The sequence below is a fragment of the Morone saxatilis genome, unplaced genomic scaffold (genome assembly GCF_004916995.1).
Source record: "Morone saxatilis isolate NCDOM2014 unplaced genomic scaffold, NCSU_SB_2.0 Contig8, whole genome shotgun sequence".
NCBI lineage: Eukaryota > Metazoa > Chordata > Actinopteri > Moronidae > Morone > Morone saxatilis.
The window spans coordinates 15,078,695-15,084,788 of record NW_023340257.1 but is presented as its reverse complement, the minus strand read 5'-3'; the positions used below and the strand labels follow the sequence as shown (position 1 = coordinate 15,084,788).

At 40.0% G+C, this 6,094-nt stretch overlaps 1 long non-coding RNA gene across 2 annotated transcripts; it reads right to left on the bottom strand.

Moving 5' to 3' along the window:
- Window positions 1–371: 371 nt before the first annotated feature.
- Window positions 372–2,637, bottom strand: LOC118341193. 2 transcript variants are annotated; one of them, XR_004797418.1, is made up of 3 exons: window positions 2,446–2,637; window positions 2,150–2,295; window positions 372–664 (listed from the first exon to the last, which is right to left on the bottom strand). It is a non-coding gene; the product is annotated as an uncharacterized LOC118341193 (long non-coding RNA). The 2 variants fall into 2 exon arrangements; XR_004797417.1 differs by lacking the exon at window positions 372–664 and adding an exon at window positions 1,188–1,353 and having other exon boundaries at window positions 2,446–2,636.
- Between the last annotated feature and the right edge of the window lie 3,457 nt (window positions 2,638–6,094).

Below are 6,094 nucleotides of genomic sequence, written 5' to 3'. Positions count from 1 at the left end.
AAATGTTAAAATGGCTTGCCATAAGTGCAGCCTGTGTGGCATAAATGTGCAGCTAAAGCAGCCTTGCAGCAGCAACTTTACAGCCAACGACTGCTAGCCCCTGCCCCTAACCAATAGTTTTGGTGTTTTTTTATCCATTTTAACCTTTTAACTTTATTTTTCAATGCTGTTTAGCTACGCGTACACAGAGATGCAATTACGCGTTATTTCTTTCCTATCCGTATTCTGCTCATACTCTGCCTAATTTTTGGCTTTGACATTTTTGCTCTTGCCACTAACCAGCTCACTCCTAATGCCTAAACCCAATCAACCAAACCAATGGAGAAAAAAAAAAACATTAGCCAATTAGAGGCAGAGTAGGGCGGGTATTTGTAGAATGCCGGTAGGAAAGAAATTAAGTGTTACCCAAGTATTTACCTAGATTCACCAGGAGGTGGTGGTATGCAGTGAGAAATAAGGGTACTCATGGACAAAAAAACAAAACAGTACCTGTGAGTAGTGGCCCATTTCAGGCACTGACCCTGCAGCAGCAACCTGACTCTCAGCTGCCCATGCAGCAGAAGCCTCGCAGTCAGCACTTGGCTCTGCCCCTAATGTACCTCCTCCTCCCCAACTGCCTGATGGACATGTCCCTGCATCTGGCGCACCAGCCCTCTAATTAAACCTAGAAACAATGGCAGCCTTTAAGCTAGAACTTGTTTAGACCATGCACAGTAAGTCATAGCTATTGCTTACACAACATTACCATAAAAAATTAGGCAGAGATGGATAATTTATTTTTTACATTTTATATGAAAATGCAGCTGGAGCACAACTAAATAACAACACAACTGAAGGAGTTGGATCGAAGAGTGATAGTGGAATTAAAGAAGAGGTACTAAAGTGGGAATGTAATCTGAAGATCTAATTACAAAACAAGAGTGTTAAAACTTTCACTCTATCAAGCTCCTTTTCCTTGCAAAGATCTTTTCCCCATCCAAGAAATGATCCATGATGATCCATCTAAATAAAGAGGGTGTCAACTTAATCTGGGGAACAGCCAGAACAGTCACAAAATAATTAATGTTGTAACTTTGATACAAAAGCTTTACAGCCCTTATTTTAGTCAGTGGCATACTGTATGCCTAACAGGAGAGACACTGTTGGTAAAGTGAACTCAGTTGAATCAGGAGAGACAAGTGAAGGAAGTAAGATAATTGTTTATTATAACAGAAGAACAAATGATTGATGTCTTGACAGAAAGTCTTCGGCACTTATGCTCTCATTTTGCAATTGAGGGGTGTCTGAGATAGATCCCCCTATGGAGTCCAAAGACTGGTGGTGGTCTGTTGAGGCGCTGAAGAAATTATGAAGCTGATGAGAGAGAGAATTTGTTTTAAAAGACAGCAGCAAGAAGAGAGTGTTACAATGCAGCTGATATCACACAGCACCAGAATATGACAGCAAGGAAATTATGAGTAAGCATGCGTGAATGACAGATATTAAAACAAAGACTATTGTTTTGCTATCTGTCATATATGACTGAACTTTTGCTATAGCATCATTTTTTAGCATTACTTTGCATCACATTATATATATATATACACACACACATACACACAAAACATATATATATATATATATATCATGAAAACATTCATGTTGCAGTGTCTAGATATTGAAACCAAACAACAAAACAAGTATTTTAAGTAAGTAAGTAAGTAAATTTAATTTATAAAGCACATTTAAACACAGTATAAACTGACCAAGCTGCTGTACAGTTGATAACTTAAAAAGACAAATAATACAGAAAAACGCATTGGACAAATAGTCAATAATTCTATAAAACATGATAAAAGAAAAACCTTCAATATTAGGGCACACAACACAGAAATACATTAGGATGAGCAGGAGTACAGGGGTTAGTGAACAAGGGAAGGCCAGTGGGGAGTAAAAGTGGGTTTTTAGCCTGGATTTGAATGTAAAGCAGAAACAGATTCCTCCTACAAATCATGTTTTTAGCATTCCTAGAACCTGTTTTTGGATACTTGATTGAACACAGACAAACTTCTATATACAATTTGTGTGTGTGCACACATACAGCATCTGTTTCTATTTAGTGGTACTGTTTATGGGGGAGGGGAAGTTAATCAAAAAAAACAACAGTTACCTTTAAATTATGTTGGTGGTCGTGAGAACAATGACAGTGATGATCATAATTATCCCACAGACAAGTGCAATGATATTTATGTTCCTGGCTGTCCTCGAAGCATCTTCTGCTTGAGCTGATTCCCCACGAGCATTAGCATTTTGTGCCTTAAAAAAATCAAAACTAGTTTCAATCTTCATGCAAAAAATATTTACAAAATGTGCAATATTGCAAAAGACAAAAATCACTTAGACTACAGAAGTAGAAAGCAATGTGAGGATTAAAAAAAAGGGCAATGTTAAGGTAAAGTTACCTACCTTGGAGGAGAAGACAATGGCAACAATGCCTAGAGGCAGACAACAGCATAAAGTGTTAAAGATGGACCACCCGAGGTAGGATGAAGACACAGAACGACCCTGGCCTTGTTCCATTCTCTGTCAAAGCAGATGGGAGCTTTGTTTTCTAATGTCTGGATGCAATGGCTGGCGGGGTCTGTGACGCACACCTTTTTATCCTTTATGGATGGAGTTTAAGGTGTTGTATAAAACTAACAGCTATGTGAGCAACCAATGGAGAGAAAAAAAGACACCACTAATGGGACTGAATAGAAATTGGCCTTCTAGGAGTCTTGTGACGTGAGCTTTACTGGCTGGGCTATAAAAGAGGCTCAAATTACTCACAACAACCTTTCAAAGCAACTGACCAATAAAAAATTGACTAATCTATCCACACCTGACCAGAAGTCAAATGCTGGACTTTGACTTCCTGGATTTTTATCTATAAAGATACAGTTTTTATTGTGAGTGGGTGATGGCGGAGACTTTGCCCAAGAATTATTAAGAAAGCCAACATAGCAAAACTAGGCTATCAAAGGCTGAAGTGTAGCTAGAGCCAGGGTAGTTATACTGCAGGTTGATGGCATGATAAGAGGCAGGTGAGCAGACTAGGAGGGTTGGGATGATGACGACTTAAAACACAGGGAAAGGCAAAAAATACAAGTAGACACTAGGAAAACACTATAGCCCTGTCAAAGTTGTAACAACCACTATATAAATATAAAATAAATATGTTTAAATACATAAGTATATATATACTACACTATTTAAATGAAAAATTAGGGTTTTGTGTGTACAAGTAAAAGTAACAAGTGTATACAGAGTATTGCACATTGTATCAGTCCTGGTACAACAGCAGCAGTCATGGTCATGAGTTGAGAAGTTTGTTGGCCTGGTGGTAAAAAACTTGTATCCATGCTCCTATATTGTTTGCCAGATGGTAAAAAGGAAAACAGTCAGTACGTGCTGGGTGGCTATGGTCCTTAATGATGCAGCTGATGAAAGATATCCTAAATGGCCGGGAGTTTGTTGCCAGTGATATGCTGTGCTGCTTCCACCACTCTGATTTGTGACTATTGGCAGCACAGTTCACATACCAGGCTGTGATTCAGCCTGTCAGCAAGCTCTTGCTGGTGCTCCTGTAGATGTTTCTGAGGATGCTGGTGTTTATGCCAAACTTCCTCAGTCTCTAGAGCTGCATTGCTACCTCTCTTGACCACAGTGTTTGTGTGTAGTGTCTTCTGTGATGTACACAGCAAGGAACTCAAACATCTTTGACTTACTTACGTAGACAGAGTCTATATATTTATTGATATCTGTCAGTCAGCTGTCTCGAAGCATTCCAGTAAGACCTTATCAGCGTCTTTGTTCCATTTGTAAATGGAAACCATCTTTTCCTGTTTCAGTTTCTATATATGCAGGCAGCGGTAGGATGGAGCAGTGGTCTGCCTTTCCAAAAGCAGGGAAGGGATGTGTAGCAGTCTCTGAAAGGTGTGTAACAGTGATCCATGTTCTGCTCTCCCCTGGTGGCAAAAGTGATTCCATAATACCATAATCAATGTTTGTTCTATTATTAATTGAAGAGCAGATTTTCTCACTGTCACCAAAATAGATTCACATGATTCTCTGTAGCAATCAAGAATATTTTGAGACATTTGTTAACTTATATTTTCCCCCTTTATGTTTAACCTTTGACCCGGAGAACGCATGCGCAGTATTTCGTGATGTGAGGTCGTTGGACCTGTCGCAGGTGACATGGTAGCCACGGTGGTGTTCTGTAATGAACTGTAATAAAGTCGATAAAGTTATATAAACGTAGTGTTTATTGATTCTAACAATTAACTGTCCTTAAAATTTTGAGTGACGTTTGAGTGCGTCACAATACGTCCCTGTTGGAGTACAGTACAGCAGCATTCCCCTTAAGTGAGCACAGATGACTGACTGTGCACCAGGTACAATTGGTTAATGGCAGTAGAAAAGCCTCCATTTATCATGTCTCGGTTGTACTGCCAGTAAATCAGATGTGCAAGATAAGGTCTGAACCACAGATGGCAGTGAGTCATATGTTTGCATTCAGGGAGCTTGAGCTGGGCGTAGACTGACGGTAAGTCAGTGATGGTCATTCACCTGGTTCGAGATCTTGTTGTAATGCATTTGATTCTGAGGGGGCTTTTCCTATTTTACATTTCGTTGTCTAGCTCAGGGAGTTTAGAAATGGAAAGCCCCTTTTACCTTTAAAAGGAGTAATGGACAGGAAGTATGTTGTTTAATCATAAAATACTATTATTATTATTATTTTCAATGTGATGCGATACAGGTTGATAGGGGTACAGTATTTGCACGTTTTGCCATATATTTTCCAACCATGTTTCGTTTTTATGTCATTAAAGAGGCAAATTATCGGATCGATATGGGTCCTATATCAGTTTATGTAACCAGGGGTCTAGCCCGCGAGCAGTGACGTGAAACTATAAACCGAATAATAAACACTGGAGGTTAGTTCCAGTGTTCGTTTTTAGTTGTGCAGTGCAGTTCCGTCGGGGAGTAACTCCCATCTTTTGAGAATTGACGTTCAGAAGAATGCCAGGAGCCATTTGACATGAGTTTTATATTGGCAGATCCAGAGTAAATAGGAAAGCATCGGAGTCAATGGACTAGCATTGGTCATCTGTATGTATCATTCTCTAAGCACGTACACTGTGTATCCAAGCGTGGCCCCTAGAAAAGCACGCTGTCACTATACAGTGTAAGCGAGAAGGCCCCTTATAGCATTCGTGGTCACTGCATGCTGCGAATAAGCAGCTCGTTAATTATTCTTAACGCTGTACAACCAAAGTTTTCCCAAGCTCTGCAATATCTCACACGGAAGGTGCATAACAGCAACACTACAGCATGATGAGTAAACTGATTATTTTGAAAGCAATTAGAATTCTCATCCAGTGGAGTTTTTATGCATTGTGTGCCTTGGAGTGTTAATGTTTGGTTGTGTCGATCGAATACTTGTCATTGTTTGAATCGCCTTCGTGTCTAAGTGTTCTGAAGGTAGACTCTGACTTTTGGAGATCCTGGTTAGTGGAAAGCGTTTCAGATTAGGGTGATTTTAAGATGTTAACAGCCTGTCACTATGGCATTGGTGAGATGTTAGAACGATGCAGTAGCCACCAGGTTTTCAGACTGGCTGTTACCACCATTCAGAATTGTCGAGTAATTACTAGTTACGTGCAGATCATATTTTGAAACAAGGAAGCACGCAAGTTAAATGGCAAGTTAGATGTTTCGAGTAATGTGTGTCTCTGGAACTGTTTTGTGTCCTAATTTTTTTGTAGCAGACACGCGAAGATAAAAGAGCCTCGATTAGTGGTGCGGTTGATGCTGTACTGGAGGTAACGCATGAGGACAGTTGCGCCTTGGAGGGATGGAGGTCGAAGTGATCTCCCTCCTTTTAAAGAACGCTTTGATAATGAGTCCAGTCTGGTGCGAGTGATGTTGTCCATCCATTGGATTCCCCGTTTGTGTGTTTGTGAGAATTACCATTGTTCAACACCAGAAGTAACTCACGCTACAGTGTCTGTCTTCATCACGCTAGAACGCAAGCGTTACATTGGACGGAGATGGTGGACGGTCTCATTCT